The sequence below is a fragment of the Sus scrofa genome, chromosome 12 (genome assembly GCF_000003025.6).
Source record: "Sus scrofa isolate TJ Tabasco breed Duroc chromosome 12, Sscrofa11.1, whole genome shotgun sequence".
NCBI lineage: Eukaryota > Metazoa > Chordata > Mammalia > Artiodactyla > Suidae > Sus > Sus scrofa.
The window spans coordinates 48,572,144-48,599,610 of record NC_010454.4 but is presented as its reverse complement, the minus strand read 5'-3'; the positions used below and the strand labels follow the sequence as shown (position 1 = coordinate 48,599,610).

At 44.0% G+C, this 27,467-nt stretch overlaps 1 protein-coding gene across 1 annotated transcript in view; it reads right to left on the bottom strand.

Annotated features, from left to right (window-relative positions):
* Positions 1 to 27,467, bottom strand: part of PAFAH1B1 (platelet activating factor acetylhydrolase 1b regulatory subunit 1) — a 168,508-nt gene that overhangs the window by 136,226 nt on the left and 4,815 nt on the right. Inside the window, exon 2 of the mRNA XM_005657017.3 lies at positions 23,212 to 23,268. The gene's annotated coding sequence lies outside the window, so the exon portion shown is untranslated. The remainder of the gene's footprint in view (positions 1 to 23,211; positions 23,269 to 27,467) is intronic.

Genomic DNA, 27,467 nt, shown 5'->3' with positions numbered 1-27,467 from the left:
TAGAAATGACAGCTTTGCATGTCCAGGCTTGAGACCAGAATAGATTCTCCCAGCTCCTACACCCTACTCCTGATGAGAGATGGGGCGGCGGGGGTGCGGGTGAGGAGGGAGGGGGGTGCTCCTGGCTGGGTTAGGAGGAGCCACACGGAAAGACATGATGTGGCTACACAGCAGCAGATTGTCAGGATGTGGGGGGGCTGTCCCAACTCCCACTGACACGCCATCACCACTGCTCCCTTTCTGTGAGCCAGGCAGGGAAGGCTCACCTGCTATACTGGAATAGGAGGCCACCATGGAACAAAGCCGATGAAGATCAAGAAGAGGTTGTCTTGGGAGTCCCTGGCACAGTAGGACAATGATCAGCATTGTCTCTGAGGCAGTGTGGGTTCAGTCCCCAACCCCGGGCAGTGGGTTAAGGATCTGGCATTGCTGCAGTGGTGACATAGGTCACAACTGTGGCTCAGATTCAGTCCCTGGACCGGGAACGTCCATGTGGTGAAAATGCAGCCATATCAAAAGAAAAAAAAAAAAGGAGAAGAGAGGTTGTCGTTTCTCCATTTGCTACTTGGTGACATTTGCATCACTCCCGCAGCAACAGAGAGATGAAGAGCTAGAAAGAGTAGAAAGATTCTGATTGTGACTGAGTTCACCTAGAAGTGATTATGATTATTGGGTATGGTTTTTTGCTCTAGAGACAAGGGTTTAAGAAAGAAATTTAATTCAGTTACAGGAAATAAGAGAAGTCATATTTTTCTGCATTTGAGGTCATGCGACGAGGAGAGTTGAAGCTTCTTTTACAAGAGTGAAAAGCTGCAAAACATGGAGTATCCAGGAAAAGGGGAAGAGTTGCAGTGTTATGCAAGCATATTTAATGTTGACAAATACCATGCAATAATGTAAAAATGTTTATGATATAATATTAAGGGAAAAAGCAGGACATAGAAAAATGTATGTCCCTTTTGATTAAAACAGTTGTTTGAAAGAGAAACCTCATCACAGAGTTGAAATCAAATTTGAGAAGTAAAGGCACATACATAAAACATTAAGCAGTGGTCTTTGGATTGGAAAGCTGTGGGTCATTTTTTTCTTCTTTCTACTTTTTCTTAATTCTCCTCCCTCAACCCCTTTCTTTTTGTCTTTTTTCTTTTTAAGTCCTCACCTGTGGCATATGGAAGTTCCCTGGCATATAGGGGTCCAAGAGGAGCTGCAGCTGCCAGCCCATACCACAGCAGCTACAGCAACACCCAGATCCAAGCCACATCTGCAACCTACACTGCAGCTTGCAGCAATGCTCAGTCCTTAACCCACTGAGTATGGACACCATGTCGGGTTTTTCACCCGCTGAGCCACAACACAAACTCCAGCCCCTTTTTCTTTATAATAAAATTCATATATTTAAATACATATGTGTGTGTATTATCTTAAGCCTGGCTTGCTCCGTGGGCTAGAGCTTTAAAGAGGGAAAAGGAGGAGGAAGATAAAAAGGATTTTTCAGGCCCTGTTTAACTGTTCTACTGAGTGACTGAGTTGGTCATGCGTCGTCTCCTTCTTGCCTGGGAAGTAAATGCTGGGTGATGTCATGGCCAGAAGGAGCCAAGAAATGACGGGTCATGATGAATGGGAGTCTGTGTTCATGAGAAATACAGGGAAACTCGTATAGTTTAAATTTTATGTCAGTGGTTCTCAAATTGCGATCCTCAGATCAACAGTCTCAGCACTGATTATTAGAAATGCAACTTCTCTGGCCCTACTCCAGACCTACTGAATCACATTTCTGGGAGTGGGGCCCAGGAAGGTATATGCAAACAAGCCCTCCAGGGGATTCTGATGCCTGCTAAAGTTTGACAACCATTTTCTTCTTTAAAGTTTTACTTTTTTTTTTGGTCTTTTTTAGGGCTGCACTCACAGCATATGGAGGTTCCCAGACTAGGAGTCAAATTGGAGCTGCAGGTGCTGGCCTACACCACAGCCACAGCAATGCCGGATCTGAGCTGTGTCTGCAACTCACACCACAGCTCATGGCAACACCAGATCCTTAACCCAATGAGAGAGGCCAGGGATCGAACCTGCATTCTCATGGATACTAGTCAGGCTCGCTAACCACTGAGCCATGATGGGAACTCCCTGTCCACATTTGAGTAAGACCTTAAGATGGGTTATTTCATTTGATCGTCAATAGAAGCCTCTAAAAGAGGCCAAGGAAGTTATCCCCACTTTACTAATGAAAAAAAAAAAAAAAAACCTGAACATCCAAAAAATGAAATGATTTGCCCAAGATCACACACCAAGTAATAACTGCTATTTCCAGTAGGACAAATCTAATCAATAATATTTAGGAGTTCCATTGTGGCGCAGAGGAAATGAATCCGACTAGGAACTATGAGGTTTCGGGTTCCATCCCTGGCCTCACTCAGTGGGTTAAGGATCCAGTGCTGCTGTGAGCTGTGGCGTAGGTTGCAGACTTGGCTTGGATCTGGCGTTGCTGTGGCTCTGGTGTAGGCCGGCGGCTACAGCTCCGATTCGACCCCTAGCCTGGGAACCTCCAAATGCCGCGGTGTGGCCCTAAAAAGGACAAAAAGACAAAAAAAGAAAAAAGAAAAAAGAAAAAAACAAGAGCTTCTCTATATTATCTCATTTAAACCTCACACAATTTTTATTATTTTTTTTTTATTTTTATTTTTTTGTCTTTTAGGTCTGTTCCCACATATGGGAGTTCCCAGGCTAGGGGTTGTCGAATCGGAGCTGCTGCCAGCCACAGCCACAGCAACGTGGGATCCAAGCCACCTCTTCAACCTACACCACAGCTCACAGTAACACTGGATCCTTAACCCACTGATCGAGGCCAGGGATCGAACTTGAGTCCTCATGGATACTACTCTGGTCATTAACACTGATCCACAATGGGAACTACTCACGCAAAGTTTTTAAGCGTTACTACTATATCTTTGTTTTATTTTATTTTATTTACTTTTTTTGTCACACCCGCTGCATGTGGAAATTCCCGGGCCAGGGATTGAACCCACGCCTTAGCAGCAACCCAAGCTGCTACAGAGACAATGCCAGATACCTAACCCACTGCACCTCAAGCGAATTCCTGTATCTTCATTTTATCGACAAGGAAACTAGGCATAGAAAGACTAAGTAACTTAACTCTTGGACATACAGCTTGAAAGAAAGGAGCTGTGATTCCAATCTGGAAAGTCTAATTTTCAGGCCTGTGTCCATAACCATTAAGGTCTAGAGTTAATGTGCTGTATCTTGATTGATCAGCTTGGCTGGACTGAATTACATGTCTCAGAATTCCCCTTACATAGTTTGCAGTCAGCATGGGCCACAAGGAGACTCTTGTGGGAGGTTTGGAGGGCGCAGGTGGAGCAGCGGCCACTTGAGGTTAGCCATGTTGCAGGTTACCTGCTGCCTCACCGCACTGGCATGAGGCAGCAGCCATGCACGTATCTGCTTCACCTTCCCCTGAATCTTCCTTCAGCCTCTCTAACTCCTAAGGCAGGTGTGGCTGTTGAGGTCTGTACAGAGAGCCCTGGCTTCTGCAGAACGCCCACGCCATCAACATTTGTGGCAACAAGAGCCAACGTGGGCTTCAGTGGTCCTTGTGGGCATCAGCTCGTGTTTGCAGGTTCCTTATTCCTGCCCTCCTCCACTTGAGAGCCATTTTCCCTTCCCCACTGCCTGCCCTGTGGACTTCAAGCTCCAGCATCAGACATGAAGACAAAAGCCTTCCAGAAACTGCTTAACCAGCTCCCACGATTATGTAAGGCCAAATCCCTACAATAAATAAATACAGGCAGTCTTTGCTTTGCATGGTAATGCAGGACCATAAAAATGACTGTGCAAGCTGAAACCACGCATAGCAATCTTAACGATCAGTGAGGGAAAAGAAAAATCAATGAGAAAAAGGATGATTGTTCTGTGACCTTTAAATAGTTTGGTCAAAACATTAAAAACTCTCTTCTGTCCCTTACAAGTGTTTAGGAAAGTGAAAAAGAAAAGTCTAACATTCATTTATTTAAAACATTAGAAACATTGAAAAGTAAAATGTTTTATTTCCTCCTAAGAGTTATCAGTGCTTGCCTTCCCACATATTTTATGATATAGAACAAGCACTTTTTCTATGACTTGGCCAATTGCGACACCCCTTTCTAAGTTCGGATCAGCTTCTCGCATTATATTCTTTGAACTTTCAATGTCATGAAATACCCCTGAGACCTCCTTTTAACAGGACCATCCAGCTCAGCTCCTCTCACATTTCTGACCTATAGAAACTGTGTGAGACAATGAGTGTTTATTGTTCTTGAAGCTGTTAAGTGTTGCGTTAATTTGCTGTGAAGCAATAGATAACAATCAGTAATTACAATTAGACTAAATACTTCAATTAAAAGAAAAAGATTTTCAAACTGGATTAAAAAGAAAGCATATGCGGGAGTTCTCGTTGTGGTACAGCTGAAACAATCTGACTAGGAACCGTGAGGTTTCGGGTTTGATCCCCGGCCTCGCTCAGCGGATTAAGAATCCCTCGTTGCAGTTGCAGTAAACTGTGGTGTAGGTCACAGATGCGGCTCGGATCCTATGTTGCTGTGGCTGTGGCGCAGGCCAGCAGCTGTAGCTCTGATTTGACCCCTAGCCTGGGAACCTCCATGTGCCGTGGATGCTACCCTAAAAAAAAAAAAAGCCAAAAAGAAATCAAATAAAATAATAATTAAAAAAAAGAAAGCACATGCTTCTTAAACTAGGCACACCTTAAGGATGCAGAGAGGATGGATGTAAAGTAATCCAAAAAGATACACCTTGCGCTCAACAACAAAAAGAACCCCACACAAGTACAGTAGAAAACTGACAGAACACTGTGAACCAACTGTAATGGAAAAAATTAAAACCATTTGAAGAAAAAATAAATTTAAAAAAAAGAACCCCACACAATCCAGTTTAAAAAATGGGCAAAGGATTCGAATAGACCTCTTTCCAAATAAAGTACACAAACGACTAACAAGCTCATGAAAATATGCTCAACATCATAATCATTAGAGAAATGAAAATCAAAACCACAAGGAGAGGAATTCCCAGGTGGCTCAGCCGGTTAAGGATCCTGTGTTGCCACTCCAGTGGTTCAAGTCACTGCTGTGTCATGGATTCAGTCCCTGGCCATGGAACTTATGCATGCTGCAGGCATGGCTCCCCCACCCCCCAAAAAAAAGAAAGAAAAGAAAAAAAAAATCCTCAAGGATATAGGATCTCACTTTCATTAGAATGAAATAAAACAATAAACAATAATCAAACCAAAACCAGAAAAGTTTTAGTGAGGATGCACTGATTTTCCTATAAAAAGGAAGAGGGCTTCACCACGCATATGCTAACAATGACAACAAAAAACCTGGTGTAGCTATCTTAATATCATACAAAGTAGACTTTAAAACAAAAAGTATCACTAGAGATAAATAAGGACATTTTATAATAATAAAATATTCAACAATCTGGATAAAGTAACAATTCTAAATTTCTCTGTTTTCAGTAACACAGTCTCAAAATTGAGCAAGCAAATAATAATAAAATTGAAAGTAGCCAAATTGACATTCATAACAGAAGGTCTTAATACCTCTCTCTTAGTAACTAAAGAACAAGCAAACTGGAGTTCCGTGGTGGCACAGAGGAAATGAATCCAACTAGGAGCCATGAGGCTGTGGGTTCGATCCCTGGCCTCGCTCAGTGGGTTAAGGATCTGGCATTGCCGTGGGCTGTGGTGTAGGTCACAGATGCCGCTTGAATCCCGAGAGTTGCTGTGGCTGTGGTGTAGGCCGGCAGCTGCAGCTCAGATTAGACCCCTAGCCTGGGAACCTCCATATGCCGCAGGGTGCGGCCCTAAAAAAGCAAAATCAAACAAAGAACGAGCAAACCAAAGTAGTAAATATATAAAAGATTTCAACAACCAATAAACTTGATTAACTTAACATACATAGAACATTCAACAATTGCCAAATACACGTTAGCATATATTAAGCAGAAACAACATTTACCAAAATTGAGTATAGTGACAATATTTGTGAGTCTTAACAAATTTTAAAGTATTTAAATCACAGAGTATTTTCACCTACCACCATGCAATTAAACTAAAAATGAACAACAGAAAGGTTAACTAGAAAATCTCTGTATACTTGGAATATTTTTGATATATTTCTGTATAATTTATAGGTCAAAGAGACACATTAAACCCAAAGACAATGAAAGAAGAAATTAAGATAAGTATAGGAGTTCCCATTGTGGCTCAGTGAGTTAAGAATCCAACTAGGGGAGTTCCTGTCGTGGCTTCGTGGTTAACGAACCCGACTAGCATCCATGAGGACACAGGTTTAATCCCTGACCTCGCTCAGTGGGTTAAAGATCTGGCATTGCTGTGAGCTGTGGTGCAGGTCGCAAATGTGGCTTGGATCCTGCATTGCTGTGGCTGTGGCTGTGGCCAGCAGCTACACCTCTGATTCCACCCCTAGCCTGGGAACCTCCATGTGCCTTGGATGTGGCCCTAAAAAGTCAAAAGACAAAAAAAAAAAAAAAAGAATCCAACTAGTATCTGTGAAGATGCAGGTTCTATCCCTGGCCTTGCTCAGTGGGTTAAGGATCTGGCCTTGCCAACTGCAGTGTAGGTTGCAGATGTGGCTTAGATCTGGCCTTTGCTATGGTTATGGTGTAGACCTGCAGCTGCAGCTCTGATTCAAATTGTAGCCCAGGAACTTTCATATGCCTCAAGTGCATCTGAGAGGAAAAAAAAAAAAAACCTATGTAAGAATTAAATTCATAGTGATGAATAGGAGATATGTAACCTCAGAGAAGCAATCAAGGAAATTAAAATCCATATAGTTATTTGCTTCTATACCAACTAAATCTTTTTTTTCCAATTAAATCTTTCTAAGCTGTGATTTTTGAATTCTCATTCACCTTTTGTTTCTTTTTATGGCTGCTTCTGTGGCACATGTAAGTTCCAGGGCTAGAGGTCAAATCGGAGCTGCAGTGGTTGGCCTATGCAGCAGTTTATGGGCAACTGCTGGATCCTTAACCACTGAGCAAGGCCAGGGATTAAACCAACATTCCAAGGAGACTACACTGGATTGCTAACCTGCTGAGCCACAGTGGGAACTCCTTGCTTGCCTTCTTTTTTTTTCTTTTTAGGGCCGCACCTGCGGCATATGCAGGTTCCCATGCTAGGAGTCTAGTCGAAGCTACAGCTGCCAACCTATGCCAGAACCACAGCAACGCCAGATCCGAGCCGCATCTGCAACTTACACCACAGCTCATGGCAACACCGGATCCTTTAACCCACTGAGCAAGGCCAGGGATGGAACCAACAATCTCATGGTTCCCAGTCAGATTCATTCCCACTGCGCCACGACAGGAACTCCTTGCCTGCCTTTAAAAAAAGGAAAAAATGTTTAAGTTCCCATCGTGGCTCAGCAGAAACGAATCTGACTAGCCTCCATGAGGATGCAGGTTCGATCCCTGGCCTCACTCAATGGGCTAAGGATCTGACATTGCCTTGAGCTATGGTGTAGGTCGCAGACTCGGCTCAGATCTCCCATTGCTGTGGCTGTGGTGTAAGCTGGCAGCTAAAGCTCCGGTTTGACCCTTACCCTGGGAACCTCCATATGCCTTGGGTGCAGCCCTAAAAAGACAAAAGAAAAAAATCTCCCTACATTTCAGGCTGTTTGCAGTCACCTCAGTTATTATAAAATGTGTTCTCTTAGCAGCTGCATTTCCCTTTTTCAAACGTGCTCCTTCTATTTTTCTGTGAGTTAAGAAAAGAGACTATCAGGCATGTTAGGACTGAGTGTAAACCAGGAGTGAATAAACCCCAAAGAAAGTAAGACAGAAAAATTTTTATTGAGATATTAACCTGTGCATGGACTCTCTCCCCCTTTACTCAAGCAGATAACAGACCTTGGGCTACCAGTCTCAGGGAGAGCTTGTGGCTCCTACTGAAGAAATAAGCTTTGAGAAGAGACGAATTTCTTCTGATCAGGGTTTCTTATTACCTGGGATCCTTGAGCTTGGATGCGAAAAAAAAAAAAAAAGTTTTTATTTTTACTAACTTGTATCTGAAAAATAGCATTTCCTTCAATTTTGAGTGTAGGCAATGAACTGCTGTTGTATTAACAGTACCTGTGCTGGAGTTCCTGTTGTGGCGCAGCAGAAACCAATCCAAGTAGGAACCAGGAGGTTGCAGGTTCGATCCCTGGCCTTGCTCAGTGGGTTAAGGATCTGGTATTGCCGTGAGCTGTGGTATAGTTCACAGACACTGGCAGGGCTGTGGCTGTCGCTAGGCCGGCAGCTGTAGCTCCAATTAGACACCTAGCCTGGGAACCTCTATATGCCACAAGTGTGGCCTTAAAAAGCCAAAAAAAAAAAAAACCCAAAACAAAAAAACAAACCAACAGTACCTGTGCCTTTATCATGAGCAGAAATTGACTATTTTTGTATCCTATTATGACTACTACTATACATTGAAATATTGTTTACATATATCACTACCTCAAAAGTATGAAGTTATTAAATCCATCACTAGATTTTAGTATTTAATATGCTTTAAAAAATACATTGCTCTATCATAAGACTGTTTTAAAAATATTTTTAATAATCATTCATCAGTATTCCCTCAGGCTGGTGGAAGGAAAGAAGGAAAGAGCAGGGAGGGGTGTAAGACTGAGAGCACAAGGGCTGGATCCTCAGGGAGGGCACGGCTGCTTACTGCATCCAGGGGTAGAGTCCCATGCGGTGAGGTTGGAATGGAAACAGTTGACAGAGCCACTCTGACCTGTGGGGACCCATGCCAGAAGGCCTAATGGGACCCCCAGCAAAAGCCTTCCCCAAACATAACCCAAGGGAATGGGAGCCCCTACCCCGCCCCCTGCAAAAAAAACCAAGATCTATTTCTTGTACAACTGAGTTTGGGAGTTGAAGCTTGTGGCAGCTATAAAGGATTTTGCTAGTGACTGATAAGGCATGGCTTCAATTACATGACTTCTGAGCATTGTAAACACAAATGGCATGGAAAAGGTTAAATACTTATGTTCAGATTGTAAGATCTGGCCTGTACTTGCTGTGTATATTGTAACGTTAAAAGAATAAAGAACTCCCCTTAGAGTTATAGTCATGTGGTCTCATATGTAACAGTTGAATAATTTTTATTATTTATTTATTTATTTTTTGGTCTTTTTGCTTTTACTAGGGCCGTTCCCGCAGCATATGGAGGTTTCCAGGCTAGAGAACCTCCAACTGAAGCTGTAGCCACCGGCCTACACCACAGCCACAGCAACGTGGGATCTGAGTTGCGTCTGCAACCCACACCATAGCTCATGGCAACGCCAGATCCTTAACCCACTGAGCAAGGCCAGGGATCGAACCTGCAACCTCATGGTTCCTAATCAGGCTCATTAACCACTACACCACGCTGGGAACTCCGAATAATTTTTAAAAGAAAGAAAGAACCACCTCTAATTGGATTGCTCAGGGGTCTCTGATGTAATCCCTGAAGAGTGGTTATGATTCAGACAGGGGCTGAAGTACGGCAGCCTGCACGGTGCCAGAGCTGGGAGAGCCTGTGCATGTCCTGGTCTCTCTATTTGCTGCCTCACAGGTCAGGGGACTGAACTGGGACCCCAGACATCTTCGCACTGCGTCCAGTCTCCGCTGCCCCTATTAGAGTCTACCCTGGCAGCCTCAGACTAACCCTGCTCTCTGTCTCACCTCCTCCCCTTTTTCCATTTCAAGGGAAAATTCTCAACTTATGCACCGAAAGCAAGACCAAACCAAAAACTGTGGTGCATACGTTGAGAATTTTCCCTTGGAAAGGAAAAAGGGGAGGAGGTGAGACAGATCCAGTGTTGTCTCTGTGGTGGCACGGGTTTGATCCTGGGCCCAGTACAGTGGGTTAAAAGATCTGGTGTTGCCACAGCTGTGGTCTAGGTCACAGCTACGGCTCAGATTCCATCCCTTCCATGTGCTGAGGGTGCAGCAGGAAAAAAAAATAATAAAATAAAATCAAATAAAATAATAAAAGGGAGCTTGTTCCTCTTCCTTTCTACCTTGTCCACAAGTTCCCTCCGCCAGAATAGAAGCTCCCTTTAGGGGTGAGGAGGAGGACTAGCCCTGCCCCCTTTAGCTGCTGTGGAATCTTGCTTTCCCGTCCCTGTCTCCTCTCCTTGGGCCTCTCCTACCTCCAGTGCACCCAAAGCACAGGATGTAGGCAAGGTGGGGGTAGTATCCAACATCTTTATTATTCCCTCCATCCTGACCTTCCTTTCTACAGCTGAGCCTAGTGTGGGAAGAAGAGTCTCAGGCCCCAGCTTGCCAGATTGTGCAATGGACCAGCTGACAGGTGAGGCAGGCTCTTCCCACTCCCAGATAGTGTCAGCAGTTTGAAAAGCCACAACTTTTAAGGTTGACTCTCTTGGCCTTGGAAGGAGCTAGGGCAGGGCTGAGTGGCTGAAGGTTCCTCCTCCCACATCCCTGTGCCTCAGCAAACATCAGGGACACAAGGTGGTAGAGAGACAGGGGACTGGGTTCCAGCCCCCTATCTGCTCAATATTTGGTCCATCCAAGTCTCTTTCCCCCTTGATCCCCTGCTATCCTTACCTTAGTTTTTCTATCTTTAAGACAAGTGAGGAGTTCCCATCATGGCGCAGAGGAAATGAATCTGACTAGGAACCATGAGGTTGAGGGTTCGATCTCTGGCCTCACTCAGTGGGTTAAGGATCCGGCATTGCCCTGAGCTGTGGTGTAAGTCACAGCTGAGGCTCAGACCCGGCATGGCTGTGGCTGTGGTGCAGGCCGGCAGCTGTAGCTCGGATTGGACCCCTAGTCTGGGAACCACCATATGCCGTGGGTGCGGCCCTAAAAGGACAAAAGACAAAAAAAAAAAGACGTGTGAGTGAAACTAGATGAACTTTAACAACCTTTCCATCTTTTAATGGTCCTTACACATTATCAACATCCCAAAAGAAATACTTTGTATCACAGGCAGGCCAATAGGATCAGTGAAGACAAGGGGCCTACCCTAAGCTATACAGTCAGGTAGGAGAAACTCACCTATTTTGAATCCTAACCCATTCAACTGCATCGGTCAATGCAAAAGCTCACCTCAGGAGCTCTGCTCTCTTCCAAAGGTCGGGTGGTCTTTGAATTAGGAAATATGGTGGATAGTGAAGGCTCAGGAGAGCTCCAGGCCTGCTGCTGAGCTCACAGAGCATGAGGAAGGGAGCATAAGAAGCTCCTCACCAAGCTGGTGAAAGGAACCCTGGAGACCCTGGCAGACAGAATAGAGTGGGTGCTAGGGATGCATTAGGATTAACAAAAAAAAAAAAAGTAGGTGCTAGGATGGTTTGCTTATTCAGAAAGCAATGTCCCACATGTCGTCCTGCTGTCAGCAGAGGAAAATGCCATTAGTTAAATATGTGATCAGTTTGGCTGGGTTAAAAGAAGCCATTACTTAATGACAGGTACAGGCTATGAGAAACAAACGGGGAAGGGGCAGAACAGGGGCTTGCCCCAATCTCTGAATGGTGAGATGGAGGTAGATTTTTACAAGCTTCCCTTGGTCTTTTAGGCCTGACTTTTTTTTTTTTTTTTTTTTTGGTCTTTTTGCTATTTCTTGGGCCACTCCCGCGGCATATGGAGGTTCCCAGGCTAGGGGTCGAATCGGAGCTGTAGCCACCGGCCTACACCAGAGCCACAGCAACGCGGGATCCGAGCCGCGTCTGCAACCTACACCACAGCTCACGGCTCATTAACCCACTGAGCAAGGGCAGGGACCGAACCCGCAACCTCATGGTTCCTAGTCAGATTCGTTAACCACTGCGGCACAACGGGAACTCCAGGCCTGACATCTTACTTCCTGGTCTACAGTACCTGCTAGAGGAAAGATGGGGTATCCAGGATTAAATAGCCTCGAGACAACCCAGGAGTGGCTAGGGGATTTCATCTTTCTTTTCTCTTAATTTTTTAAATTTTGAAATATTTGATAGAGCCCAAAGAATATGTAAATGTAGTCATGTGCATAATAATAAGACAAATATCTGTGAACTCACCACCTAATTTAAGAACTTGAATACTACCTGAGTTCCTTCCTGGCTCATCGGAAACGAATCTGACCAGCATCCATGAGGACACACGTTAGATCCCTGGCCTTGCTCAGTGGGTTAAGGATCCTGAGTTGCTTTGAGCTGTGGTATAGGCTGCAGATGCAGCTCAGATCCTGCATTGCTGTGGTTGTGGTGTAGGCCAAGGGCTACAGCTCTGATTTGACCCCTAGCCTGGGAACCTCCATATGCTGTGGGTGTGGCCCTAAAAAGACCAAAAAAAAAAAAAAAACCACTCAAATGCTACCAATGTGTTTTCCACCTTACCCAGAGGTGAACACTATTCTGAATTTGTCCCACAATCTTTTGCTTTTCTTTATATTTTCCCACACATAAATCCCCCAAAAATGAACTGTTTAGTTTTGCTTGTTTTTCAATTTAAAAGAATTTCAAGGAGTTCCCATAGTGGTGCAGTGGTTAACAAATCCAACTTGGAACCATGGGGTTGCGGGTTCGATCCCTGGCCTTGCTCAGTGGGTTAAGGATCTGGCGTTGCCGTGAGCTGTGGTGTAGGTCGAAGACACAGCTCGGATCCGTGTTGCTGCAGCTCTGGCGTAGGCCAGCAGCTACAGCTCCGATTGGACCCCTAGCCTGGGAACCTCCATATGCCGCAGGAGCGGCCCTAGAAAAGGCAAAATGAAAAAAAAAAAACAAAAAAAAAACAAACGTATTTTTTTCTATGATTACTTTTTTCACTATGTTTCTAAGATTCACTCATGCTGATGTGTGCACAGTTCATTCATTTGTAGTATGCATGGTGTTCCATTGGGTGAATATACCACAATTAATTTATCCATTTTTTTAATCCAAGAGTATTTGGATTCTTTCCAGTTTTTTTGTTTTGAAAATGCTGCTAAGAACATCTTGGATGTTTCCTAGAGCCCCAGTATATGACTTTCTCTGGAGTATATACCCTGGAGTGGAATTATTGGGTCAAATTGTTTTTCCAAGTGGTTGGACCAATTTACATTCTACTCATTAGAGCTCTTGCTGTGCTACATCCTCATCAAGACTTGTGGGTGTTCTCTCACTTTCCAATAGCATCCCTAATCTCAGTTATCTCTGCTGGTGACCCAGGAGAAGTTCCTACATTTTCCAGCCCAGGCCTCCGGTCTTTTTAATGCCCCGTTGAATGTGCTAAGATGTTTCTGCGTATCCCTGTATCCCTAACTGAATAACATTGAGCACAAGGGAGGAAATTCCAGTTTAGGGATAGACTAAGGGTCTTTTTGTTATTGTTGTTTTGCCTTTTCTAGGGCCGCTCCCTCGGCATATGGTGACTCCCAGGCTAGGGGTATAATCGGAGCCGTAGCCACCGGCCTATGCCAGAGCCACAGCAATACAGAATTCGAGCCACATCTGTGATCTACACCACAGCTCACGGCAATGCCAGATCCTTAACCCACTGAACGAGGCCAGGGATCGAACCCACAACCTCATGGTTCCTAGTTGGATTCGTTTCTGCTGCGCCACGATGGGAACTCCAGACTAAGGGTCTTGAGGTCTGTGTATGTGACCATCAGAATCATTGGATCTTTTTGGAAAATGAAGGCTAGCAAGTAGATTTGTTAGTTCTGTCCTAACCCAAAGTACACTATAGCTTGGTCCCCTGCAGTGACTGAAGATGCCTAATTAACTTCCTTCCCTATCTGTCCCTCACAACCTCTCCTGTTTCTCAGGTAAGCACTATTTACTTCCCTCCACTTCCTCCTCCACTCTCTAAGTCAGCATTTCTCTAAGTGTGGTCCAACAGCTCTTTACAACAAAATCAGCTGAGGCGCTTGTTAAAGATGCAGATTCTCAGATGCATCCTCATAGGGAACCAGACTCTCTGGTGTGCAGCTCAGGAACCTGTTGTTTAACAAGTTCCCCAGGTGATCCACATGCACCTTGAAGTTTGAGAGCTGCTGCTCTAAGCACTGCCATCAGGGAGGTCAAGCCAAGGTCATCTCCAGGCAAGACACTCTGCCAACAGCTCCTCCAGAAAGAATGAGATGAATCCCTACTTCCACTGTAACAGTAGAAGGGATAAGACCACTTAACTTGCAGCATCTGTGTGTACCAGATGTACACCCCACCATCGTTTATCATAAAGAGAAACTAAAAATGGCCGCCTGCTGGTAGAGGCCTGGTCAAATCCATTATGGTGTATCTTTCCAATGGAATGATATACAACCATTAAAAGTGAATTTATGTCTTCACTGTTGCATCTCTACTTTCATGGATTTTTTGTTGTTGTTGTTGTTCTTTTCAGGGCTGCACCTGCAGCACATGGAAGCTCCCAGGCTAGAAATTGAATCCGAGCTGCAGCCCCCAGCCTACGCCACAGCCACATCAATGCCAGATCCAGGCCACATCTGTGACCTACACCACAGCTCAGCTCACAGCAACACCAGATCCTTAACCTACTGAGTGAGGCCAGGGATCAGACCTGTGTTCTTATGGATACTAGTTGGGTTTGTTACCACTGAGCCATGAAGGAACTCCCACACTTTCAGGGAATCTTTAAAAAGTGTGTTAAATACAGTGTCCAGTTTTACTTTCCATATAAGTGAGCATTATCTTTAGGATCAGAAAAAGCAATAAAACACAAAACACAGAAACAGCCGGAAGTGTTTGCTGAATACTTATAAAGGAGCTGGTTTAGATTATTCTACCAGCCTTGATTACAAAATGTCTTTAAATTATCGAAGGGGAGTTCCCGTCGTGGCGCAGTGGTTAACGAATCCGACTAGGAACCATGAGGTTGCAGGTTCGGTCCCTGCCCTTGTTCAGTGGGTTCAGTGGGTTAACGATCCGGCGTTGCCTGTGAGCTGTGGTGTAGGTTGCAGACGCGGCTCGGTTCTCGTGTGGCTGTAGCTATGGCTGTGGCGTAGGCCAGCGGCTACAGCTCCGATTAGACCCCTAGCCTGGGAACCTCCATATGCCACGGAAGCGGCCCAAAGAAATAGCAAAAAGACCAAAAAAAAAAAAAAAAATTATCGAAGGAAATACCGCAGGAAAATTTTCCCAGATCTGAAGGGCCTTAAGTCTTCCAGATTGAAAGAGATCACCAAAGGGCTAGCACGACAAACAAAAGCAATGATGAAGATATTTGGCACCATAATTCAGAACACCAAGAACAAAGAGATAATCCTAAGAACTTCAAAAGACATAAACGGCAAAGGAGTTCCCATCATGGCACACAGAAAACAAATCCAACTAGGAACCATGAGGTTGTGGATTTGATTCTTGGCCTTGCTCAGTGGGTTAAGGATCTGGCGTTGCTGTGGCTGTGGCGTAGGCCGGCAACTACAGCTCGGATTCGACACCTAGCCTGGGAACCTCCATATAACCTCCATATGCCACTGGTGTGGCATTAAAAGGACAAAAGACAAAAAAAAGAAAAAAAAAAAAGAAAGAAAGAAAAGTAAAAGATAAAAGGAAAAAACAAGTCAAAGATAAAGCATCAAGAAACAGAGTGACATTTGGGCTCCTACCAGAGGTACTGGATATTAGAGACCATGAAATTTTGCTTGTAAAATAATAAGGAAAAATGATCTGTATATCTGTCCTAAACAGCCTAGCATGTGTGATGGTACAACGGAGATGAACTCCACACAAGCGCTCCATTATTTAATTTCCTATGCACACTCAATCTTTGAATACTCCTGAAGGATGTATTTTAGCAAATTGAGGATGTGCAACATTAAAGAGGAAGCCATGCAAATATCCGGAAAAGATAAAAACGCTAATTTGAGAATTTCCCTTTGTGGCGTAGCGGAAATGAATCCAACTGGGAACCATGAGGTTGCGGGTTCAATCCCTGGCCTTGCTCACTGGGTTAAGGATCCAGCATTGCCGTGAGCTGTGGTGTAGGTCACAGATGCGGCTCGGATCTGATGTTGCTGTGGCTGTGGTGTAGGCCGGCACCAACAGCGCCGATTAGACTCCTAGCCTGGGAACCTCCATAAGCCGCAGGTGCGGCCCTATAAAGACAAAAAGACAAAAAATAAATAAGTAAATAAATATAAAAAATAAAGTTGTCGGCCTCTTTGTAAAAAAACGCTAATTTGAAGAGAAGCATGTACCCCAATATTCACAGCAGCACTACTTTCAGTAACCAAGACCCAGAAGCAACCTAGATGTCCATCAATAAATGAATGGATAAAGAAGATGTGAAATATGACTCAGCCACGAAAACTGCCATTTGCAGCATCATGGATGGACCTAGAGAATATCACACTAAGTGAATTAAGTCAGACGGAGAAAGACAAATATTACATGTGGAATCTAAAAAGTATGAATCTTTTTAGATAAATGAATCTCTTTTCAAAACAGAAACAGACTCACAGACTTTGAAAGCAAACTGGTGGTTACCAAAGAGGAAAGGGAGGAAGGAAGGATAAATTAGGGATAAATTAGCACAATGAGATTAACAGATACACACTATATAAAAACAGATTAGTAACAAGGATGTATTGTATAACACAGGGAACTATATTCACTATCTTGTAATAACCTATAATGGAAAATAATCTGAATAAAATGAAATCAAATCACTTTGCTATACACCTGAAACTAAGCCAATATGGTAAATCAACTACACTTTAATTTAAAAAAAAAAAAAAAAAGCGGAAGCCACAGATTCTAGAAACTGGAGATCAATCCAGGACACTTGTGAGGGCAGGCCCAGCAGGACATAGGTGTGCAAGACCTTCCGCAGAATTCTTAATCTTTGTTTCCTCATCACTGATGGGGGCAATAACAGTCCCTATCTTACCTGGCGGTGGTGAAGATTAGAAGAGAGAGAACGTCTCTGAAGCGCCAGGGACAGGACCTGGCCCATAATAAAACTTAGATCAGCTGTTTAATATTAATATTGGACAACCCCCTGAACCAGGACGTTTGGGAATGCCCCTCCAGCTCCCCGAGTGAGGGGATGAATTAACCTAACGAAGCTGAGAAGGCAGAAGAGGATTTCAGGGAAAAGCAATATTAGCTCATCTTTACGGAACGCCCACTCGGTGGCAGGTTCTAAAACCCTTGCGCGTGTGAGCTGGTAACCCTTCCCATCCAGCCTACACCTCCCTGCGCCGATGCCCTGCAGATCCTGGGAACTCGGGTGGCAGGCCGCCCCTCCCCCCAGCCGCAGGGAGGAGGCAGGCGCGGGGCGGAGACGCGGGGGCAGCGGTCCGAGGACCGCGCCGACCGCTCTGCCTGCTCCTGCGGCCTCAGCCGCCTTGGCACCCGCCCTGCGGCGGGGGCGGGCGGAGGCCCGGGAGAACTAGCGGGGAAGGCCCGTGCTGAAGGGCCCTGGGGACGCGGGGACCGAAAGGACCAGGAGCCGAGAATCGGGAGATGTGAGGGCACGGAGTGGGGGTGGGGGGCGCGAGCGAAATGTGCCGGAATCTGGGGGGTCAGAGGAAGCGGGGACCTGAAGGAACGCGGAAGTGGGATAGGGGGTCTCGCGAACCCAAGGGCCGTCGGAATCCGCCTGGCCTCCCACCCGCCTCTCAAGAAATCGCCCTTGACAGTGCTGTGCCCCCTTCCTTTATAGCCCATACTCTGGGCTCCACGCTAACCCTCCCTGTTCACAGGGCTCGGGTTACTCACTTATCTCCTCCACTAGTCTGAGATTGTTTTCAAAGCTGCTTTTATTTCGTCTTAAACAGTGGACACAGGATCCCAACTGGGTCCCACCCCTGGGCTCCAGCAGAGACCTCTGGTCCTGAGAGTAGGGCTGGGTTTTTATCTCCATAGTTCCAGTGCCTGGCACATGGTAGCCTCTCAGTGGATGGTGGCTGAATACACAATGAATGATTGTATGATTGAACTGCCTTTCTTGGGACCCAGAGCGCACCCCTGGGATTCTAGAAGCAGAGGTGGGATGCTGTGGGGCAGCCCTGACTCGGAAGTACTAACAGTCAGCCATCACAGTCCCTTACACATGCGTCTGGGTGCACAATGTCAGAGGACACTCATTGCTCTTCCCTCTTCCCAGCCTCACCCTGTCCTTGGGAAGGAGATGCGGCTAATGCTCTTGTTCTCATTTTACAGGTGAGGAAACTGAGGTTCAGAGGAGTAACCCAGCTGGATGTTATGTAGAGCCCAGGCACGCCTGCTTTCTGAGGCCAGCCTTCCTGCAGCTCCTGCACTAGGCTTGTAGCTACAGAGGCATTTCTCCTGCTTTTCCTTTTGCCCACTGCAGTATTCAGGGCTGTAGGGTGCAAAGCGAGGGTCCTGGGCTGATGATTATGGTCATTAGCAGGTAGAGTGTTGGTAAAGGTATTGAAATATGGAAAGCAATGTTGTCATTTGATACTAGTCCAAGTTTGATTCAATGCAGGTGTACTTGGAGAAAAGAGCAGGCCAATGAATGAGACATAGGTTTTCTTTTTCTTTTTTTTTTTTTTTTTTTTTTGTCTTTTTGTCTTTTTGCCTTTTCTAGGGCCGCTCCTGTGGCATATGGAGGTTCCCAGGCTAGGGGTTGAATCGGAGCTGTAGCCACCGGCCTACGCCAGAGCCATAGAGCAATGTGGGATCCCAGCCGCATCGGCAACCTACACCATAGCTCAGGGGAACGCCAGATCGTTAACCCACTGAGCAAGGCCAGGGATTGAAACCACAACCTCATGGTTCCTAGTCGGATTCGTTAACCACTGCGCCATGACAGGAACTCCCGAGACATAGATAGGTTTTCTACTCAGGAAGCCCACACTCAAGACATTGGCAGTATATACATACATATAAGATATTTAGGAGTTTATGAGGTTTACCTGAAAACAGTGATTCTCAACCATAGGCTCACAGGATACCTGTGGAGATTTTTAGGAATACCTATGTAAGGAAGTTCCCTTATGGTACAGTGGGTTAAGGATCCAGCATTGTCACTGGCACAGGGAACATCCCCATACTGTGGGTATGGCAAAAGAAAAAAAAAAAAAGAATACGCATGCAATATACCCATGTCAGAGTCCTACCTGAGGTCAGAATTTCCTAGAGTGAGACCAAAACATGTGGATTTAAAAAAAAGCTTTCCCTGGGATTTCCCATTGTGGCACAGCGGAAATGAATCCAACTAGTATCCATGAGGATGCGGATTCAATCCCTGGCCTGGCTCAGTGGGTTAAGGATCTGGCGTTGCCGTGAGCTGTGGTGTAGGTCGAAGACACAGCTCAGATCCTGTGTTACTGTGGTTGTGGTATAGGGCAGCAGCCCTTGCTCTGATTCAACCCCTAGCCTAGGAACTTCCATATGTGAGTGCAGCACTAAAAAGCAAAAAAAAAAAAAAAAAACTTTCCCTGGATTCTGATGTGCACTCCTAGTTGAGACCTGTGGCTCTAACACAAAATTGTTAATTATGGACCAATAAGAAAAGCACAGAAAGAGCTATAACCGGACAAATTGAGGCAAGTACTTAATAAAGTGGCAAACCAAGTGCTATGGAGTTTAAAAGGAGGGAGAAGTCACATCTGGCTGGAGGAATCAGGGTAAAGAGGCATTTTGCGATGGGATATAAAATACATGTAGGATATGGACCAGCAGAAATTGTGGGAAGGAGAGAAGGACATTTCAGGAAGAAACACCAGCCTGAGCAAAGAAGAGGGACAGAAGAATGTATAGTGTGTTCAGGGACCGGGTCCTAGTCCGTTCAGTGGGAGGGTGGGTAAAGATGGGAGGAAAAGAAAAGCGGGACTCTTGTGAATTTCTTGTGTGCTAGAGTGAAGTCTTATTAAATGTAAACGGAAGAGTCAATCTTGTAGTGATGCCAATCCTCTCAAAATTGATCTATTTATTTAATGCAGTAACAATAAAAAAAATCCCAAAAGGATTTTTGTAGAACACTTAATAAAATACTTCTGGAGTTTATTTGGAAGCATAAACATGTGAGAACAGCAGGCAACAGAAAGCTACAATAATGAAGACAAATGTGTACATGCGTAGAAATAGGCAGACAGATCAATGAGACAAGTCTAGAAATTAGCCCAAACATATGTGGGAACTACAAATTGTCCAAGAGGACAATTAAAATCAATGAGTTAAAAACTGTATATCAAATGCGAAGTTCCCTTGAGGTGCAGCAGGTTAAGGATCTGGTGTTGCTGCAGCTGTGGTGCAGGTTGAAAGTGCAGTTGTGACCTGAACCACAGTGTGGGTTCAATCCCGGCCCAGGAATTTCCACATGCTGTGGGTATGGCCAAATAATAATAATAATAATAATAAAGTAACAAAACTGTATTCAAATGACATATTGTAAATGAATTTGAGTCACAAAAAGATATGGGGTATGACTCCAATTATAAAAGCTATTTTCTCCTAGGCCAAGGATTAAATATGAGTAGCAGCTATGTCCTAAGCCATAGCTGTGGCAAAACCAGATCCTTAACCCACTGTACCACAGAGGGAACTCCTACATAAGCTATTTTAAATAGTCAAATTCATAGAAACAAAAAGTAGATGGGTGGTTACCAGCCTAGAGGAGGGGAAAAGGAGAATTGTTGCTTAACGGATATAGGGTTTTTGTTTTACAGGTTGAAAAGTTGGAGTTCCTGTCGTGGCGCAGTGGTTAACGAATCTGACTAGGAACCATGAGGTTGCAGGTTCGATCCCTGCCCTTGCTCAGTGGGTTAACGATCCGGTGTTGCCGTGAGCTGTGGTGTAGGTTGCAGACACGGCTCGGATCCCGAGTTGCTGTGGCTCTGTCGTGGGCCGGTGGCTGCAGCTCCGATTTGACCCCTAGCCTGGGAACCTCCATATGCCGTGGGAGCGGCCCAAGAAATAGCTAAAAAGACAAAAAAAAAAAAAAAGAAAAGTTACAGAGGTCTGTTTCACAACAATACTCAATGTTAACGTTACTCAGCTGCACACTTAAAATCGTTAAGATGGTAAATTTTATGCTAAATGTTTTTAACCACACACAAAATTTTTTATGGTATTCAAACATCCAGCTAGCCATTTGCAAAAGATCCATACCGCACTAGATTCCAGATAGATTAATAATAATAGCAATCATGAATATCTAAAGAAGAATTAATACCAATCCTCTTCAAACTCTTCCAAAAAACTGGGAGTTCCCTTGTGATGCAGCGGGTTAATGATCCAGGGTTGTCCCTACAGCGACTTGGGTTCCTGCTGTGGTGCAGGTTCAGTTCCTGGCCTGGGAACTTCCACATGCTGTGTGTGCCGCCAAAAAAAAAATACATTATAATTTCAAACTCTTCCAAATAGGGAGGGACTATTTTCAAATTCATTCTATGAGGTCAGTATTACCCTAATACCAAAACCAAAGACATTACAGTAAAAGAAATTATAGCTCTCTTATGAACATTGATTTAAAATTCTCCAACAAAATACTAGCAAAATGGAGTTCCCTGGTGGCTCCTGGTTAAGGATCCAGCATTGTCACTGCTGTGGCTCTGGTTCCAGCTGTGGCTGAGGTTCAGTCCCTGGCCTGGGAACTTCCACAGGCATGACCAAAAAAAAAAAAAAAAAAAAAAAAACCTAACAAACTAAATTCAGCAGCTTTTTTTTTTTTTTGTCTTTTTGCTATTTCTTTGGGCCGCTCCCAAGGCATGTGGAGGTTCCCAGGCTAGGGGTCGAATTGGAGCTGTAGCCGCCAGCCTACGCCAGAGCCACAGCAACTCGGGATCTGAGCCGCGTCTGTGACCTGCACCACAGCTCACGGCAACGCCGGATCGTTAACCCACTGAGCAAGGGCAGGGACCGAACCCACAACCTCATGGTTCCTAGTCAGATTCGTTAACCACTGCGCCACGACGGGAACCCCGTCAGCAGCATATTGAAAGGATTATACACCATGACCAAGTGGATCCACTCTTGGGTGCACAGATGATTTAACATACAAAAATCGATCAATACTTCACATTAACAGAATGAAGGGAAAAAAACACACGATCATTTCAATTGATACAGAAAAAGTATTTGACAAGACATAGCACATTTTATGGATAAAAACACTCAACATTCTAGGAATAGAAGCAAATACCTCAACATAATAAAGGCTATGCATGAAAAACCCATAGCTAATATCATCTTCAATAGTAAAAGACCAAAAGCTTTTCCTTTAAGATTAGTAACAAGACAAAGATCCTTGCTTTTGCCACTTCTTTTTCTTTTTACTTTCCTTTTTTTTTTTTTTTTTGTTTGTCTTTTTGCCTTTTCTAGGGCCACTCCTGTGGCATATGGAGGTTCCCAGGCTAGGGGTCTAAACAGAGCTGTAGCCACCAGCCTACACCAGAGCCACAGCAACTGGGGATCCTAGCTGCGTCTGCAACCTACACCACAGCTCACAGCAACGCGGATTCCCGACCCACTGAGCAAAGCCAGGGATCGAACCCGCAACGTCATGGTTCCTAAATGGTGGTTCGTTAACCACTGAGCCACGACGGGAACTCTGCTTTTGCCACTTCTTAGTACTGGAAGTCCTGGCCAGAATAATTAGGCAAGAAAAACTGGAGTTCCTGTGGGGTTCATTGGGTTAAGGATCTAGTGTTGTGACTGCCATGGCTAGGGTCACTGCTGTGGCATAGATTTGATTCCTGGCCTAGGAACTTCCTCATGCCTTGGGTGCAGCCAAATATAAAAATGAAAACTAAAAAACTGTTAGAACTAAAAAATTTAGCAAAGTTACAGAGTTCAAAATTATCCCACAAAAATCAGTTGCATTTTTCATTGCAGCACAGTTTACAATAGTCAAGACATGGAAGCAATCTAAATGTCCATCAACAGAGGAATGGATAAAGAAGATATGGTGCATATATACAATGGAATACTACTTAGCCATAAAAAATAACGAAATAATGCCATTTGCAGCAACAAATGAGATTACAGAGATTATAATACTGAGTGAAGTGAGTTAGAGGAAGACAAATACCATATGATATTACTTATATGTGGAATCTAAAAAAAAAAGATACAAGTGAACTTATTTACAAAACATAAACAGACTCACAGACTTTGAAAACAAACTTATGGTTACCAAAATGGGAAATGTGTTGGGGGGGGATAAATTAGGAGCTGGGGATTAACATATACACACTACTCTATATAAAATAGATAATCAACAAGGACTTACTGTATAGAACAGGGAACTGTCCTCAATATTCTGTAATAACCCATATGGGAAAAGAATCTGAAAAACAATGGATATATGCATATGTATAATGGGTTTACTTTGCTGTACACCTGAAACTAACACAACATTGTAAATCAACTATACTCCAATATAAAAATAATTAAATTTTAAAAATCAGTTGTATTTCTTTTTTTAGGGGCACACCTGCGGCTTATGGAAGTTCTCAAGGTAGGGGTCCAATCAGAGCTGCAGCTACCGGCCTACACCACAGCCACAGCAACACAGGATCTGAGCCGCATCTTCGACCTTGCCGGAGCTTGCAGCAATAATGGATCCTTAACCCTCTGAACGAGGCCAGGGATTGAACCATAATGGGAGCCACAATGGGAATTCCAAAAATCAGTTGCAAAAATACACACTAATGGAGTTCGCATCACGGCTCAGTGGAAACGAATCTAACTAGCATCCATGAGGACACTGGTTCAATCCCTGACCTCACTCAGTGGGTTAAGGATCTGGCGTTGCTGTGAGCTGTGGTGTAGGTTGAAGATGCGGTTCAGATCCGGCATTGCTGTGGCTCTAGTGTAGGCTGGCATCTACAGCTCCGATTCCATCCCTAACTTGGGAACCTCCATATGCCGTGGGTGTGGCCCTAAAAAGAAAAACAACAAAGCTTACTAACAATGAACAATCCTTAAAACAAACAAACAAAACCAATGAATAATCCAAAAAAAGAAATTTAGAAAACAACTCCATTTACAATAGCATCAAAATAAAATACTTATGCTTAAACATAATCAAAGAAGCTATATTTGCAGCTGGAGCTGCTGCAGTTGGATTCTTAACCTACTGTGCCACAGCAGGAACTCTGTGGTGTGACCTTTTAAAATTCATTCATTTGGGTACACAGTAAACTCTTTCAATTTGAAGGCTTGTATTTTTCTCAGCTTTAAGACATTTTCTTCTATTACTCTTTTATTTTTTCTGTTCTTACCTTCTGGAACACCTGCTAAACAGAGGTGGAGCTTCCAGATATAACTTCTAAATCTCTTTTATATCATATTAACCAACTTTACTTCTCCTCCAAACTGTCTTTTCTTGCATGAGTTTTCAGAAGGTGATTTTTCGACAAACGTGACTTTGTCTTCTTTCCATTTTATTTTTTTTAGGGCTGCGCTTACGGCATATGCAAGTTCCTAGGCTACGGGTTGAATTGGAGCTGCAGCTTCCAGCCTACACCACAGCCACAGCAACATAGGATCTGAGCTGTGTCTGTGAACTACACTACAGCTTACGGCAATGCCGGATCCTTAACCCACTGAGCAAGGCCAGGGATCGAACCCGCATACTCATGGATACTAGTTGGGTTTGTTACAGCTAGCCACAAAAGGAACTCCCCATTTTATCTTTATTAAAATCTGTTTTAAAATTATACAAATATGTACAAATTCATTATCATTGTAAAACACTTAATGCAAAAAAAATTAAAAACTCATGCCCCACCTCTAATATTCCAATTCAGTTTCCCCAGGGAAAGCACTATTATCAGTTTAGGGTTTTCCCTTCAGATCTCTTCCTATGGTTCCATTTATATGTTTATATATTGAAATATGTGTTTTATTTTTACTTTACATAGGGATTCAAACCAAAACTACTTCTTCTCAACTTCCTTTTACCTTATTCTGTATCTTGGATATTTTCCATGTCAGTAGATTTTTTATTTAATGTCCACACCCACAGCATTTGGAAGTTCTCAGGCTGGCGATTGAACCCACACCTCTGCAGCAACCTGAGCTGCTGCAGTCAGGTTCTTAGCCCACAGTGCCATGGCGGGACCTCTGAGATTTATTTATTTTTAACAGCTACATAGCATTTCTTAATTCACTTGTACCATAAAACTATTCATTTGTCTACTGAGTGGCATTTACATTGTTCCAATTTTTTTCTTTTTCTTTTTTTTTTGTCTTTTTGCCATTTCTTGGGCCGCTCCTGCGGCATATGGAGGTTCCCAGGCTAGGGGCCGAATCAGAGCTGTAGCCACCAGCCTATGCCAGAGTCACAGCAACGTGGGATCCGAGCCACGTCTGCAACCTACACCACAGCTCACGGCAACGCTGGATTGTTAACCCACTGAGCAAGGGCAGGGATCGAACTCGCAACCTCATGGTTCCTAGTCGGATTCGTTAACCACTGCGCCACGATGGGAACTCCCAATTTTTTTCTATTTTATAAACAATGTAACAATGAACATCTTTATACAGCTCTCGACCTCACTGTAAATATGTATTTCTCTGGAACATAACTTAAAAATGGAATTGCTGGTTAGAAGCATATGTACACATTTATTTATATTTCAATATACCCTTGGTACAAGATTCAAAAGTTACAAAATCAATCATATTGAAAACAAGCCTCCTTCCTACTCCTATTTCCCAAGCATCAGTTCTTCACTCCAGAAGCAATCACTATTATCAGCGTCTTCCTTTCACATTCTTTTCCTTCCTTCCTTCCTTTGTCCCTTCCTTCTTTCCGCCCTTCCCTCCTTTCTCTCTTTCTTCTTCTGTTTTGTTGTTTGTTGTTGGCTGCATGTGTGGCATGTGGAAGTTCCTGGATCAGGGACACAGCAGTGATTTGAGCTTCGGCAGTGACAATGCCAGATCCTTAACTCACTGAGCCACAAGGGAACTCCTCACAAATATTCTAAGATTGTACATTTGGGATTTTAATATACACTGCCAAACAACCTTGCAAAAAGGCAATTTGTTTTGCTGTTCCTCTCACCCAGAGGTGAAGTCTATTTCCCCACTCCTCGCATTTGCCCTAGGCCTTAAGAGCTATTGTAGCTTACTTTTTCAGACTCTTTTAATGTTGCTGCCATGTGAATAAACCCAGTCTATCCTACTGGAGGGTGAAAAACAATGTGAAGTAGAGATAAATACTCCAAATTAGGTTCCCTAGATCCAGGGTTGGCAAACTTTCTCTGTAAAGGTCCATATATTATTATTATTGGCTGCAAGTCCCTAGGTTATGGATGGAACACATGGCCAGAGCAGTAAGCAGAGCCAAAGCAGTGACAACACCAGAGCCTTAACTTGCTGAGCCACCAGAGAACTCCTAGTATGCATTTTCAGATTTGTGGTCTCTCTTGCAGATAATCAACGCTGCTGTTGTTTTTTTTTTTTTGTTTTGTTTTTTTGTCTTTTTGCTATTTCTTGGGCCGCTCCCACGGCATATGGAGGTTCCCAGGCTAGGGGTCCAATCGGAGCTGTAGCCACCGGCCTACGCCAGAGCCACAGCAACGCAGGATCCGAGCCGTGTCTGCAACCTACACCACAGCTCACGGCAACGCCGGATCGTTAACCCACTGAGCAAGGGCAGGGACCGAACCCTCAACCTCATGGTTCCTAGTCGGATTCGTTAACCACTGCGCCACGACGGGAACTCCTGCTGTTGTATTTCTAAAGCAGCCAAAAAACAATATATAAATAAGTAGGTGGGACCAGATTTGACCCACCTGCAGTTCTTTGTTGACCCTTACCCAAAAACAACCAGTCTGCCAACTGCCAGGCGCATGAGTCAGGTCATGCTAGACCATCCAGGTCTCAGCATAACCTCCAGCAAACTGCAGACATCAGCTCAACCAGTCCAGACCAGAATAACTGTCCAGCTGATGCATAGAACTGTAATAATTAATGCCTGTTGTTTAAAACCACTAAGTTTTAGGGGTGGTTTGCTGTACAGCAAAAGCTAACCAACACACTAACCTTTGCCATTATTGGATATTATTAATATTTTTATTAATCTGATGTATTAAAATGATATATTATTTTACTGTACCTTTGGGTGTTTTTGAATGCATTTGAGCATTTTTTCATATATGTTCATTGATCATTATATGTTCATGCATGAATTTCCTTCATATTTACTGCTTTTTTTTTTTTTTTTTTTTTTTTTACTATGCCGTGGCATGCAGGAGTTCTCAGGCCATGGACAGAACCCATGTCTTAGCAGTAACCAGAGCTACAGCAGTACCTAATGCTGGATCCTGAACCCACTGAGCCACTGGGGAACTCCTCCATTGCTCATTTTAACAATGGATTACTTTCTTAATGATTTGTCACTGTTTGAGAATATACCCTGGATTTTAATACTTTCCTATATTCATTGCAAATAGTTTCTCCCTGTTTGTTGTGTATTATTGAACCTTTCTTTCTTTTTTTTTTTTTTTTGGCCACTCCCTGGCATATGGAGTTCCC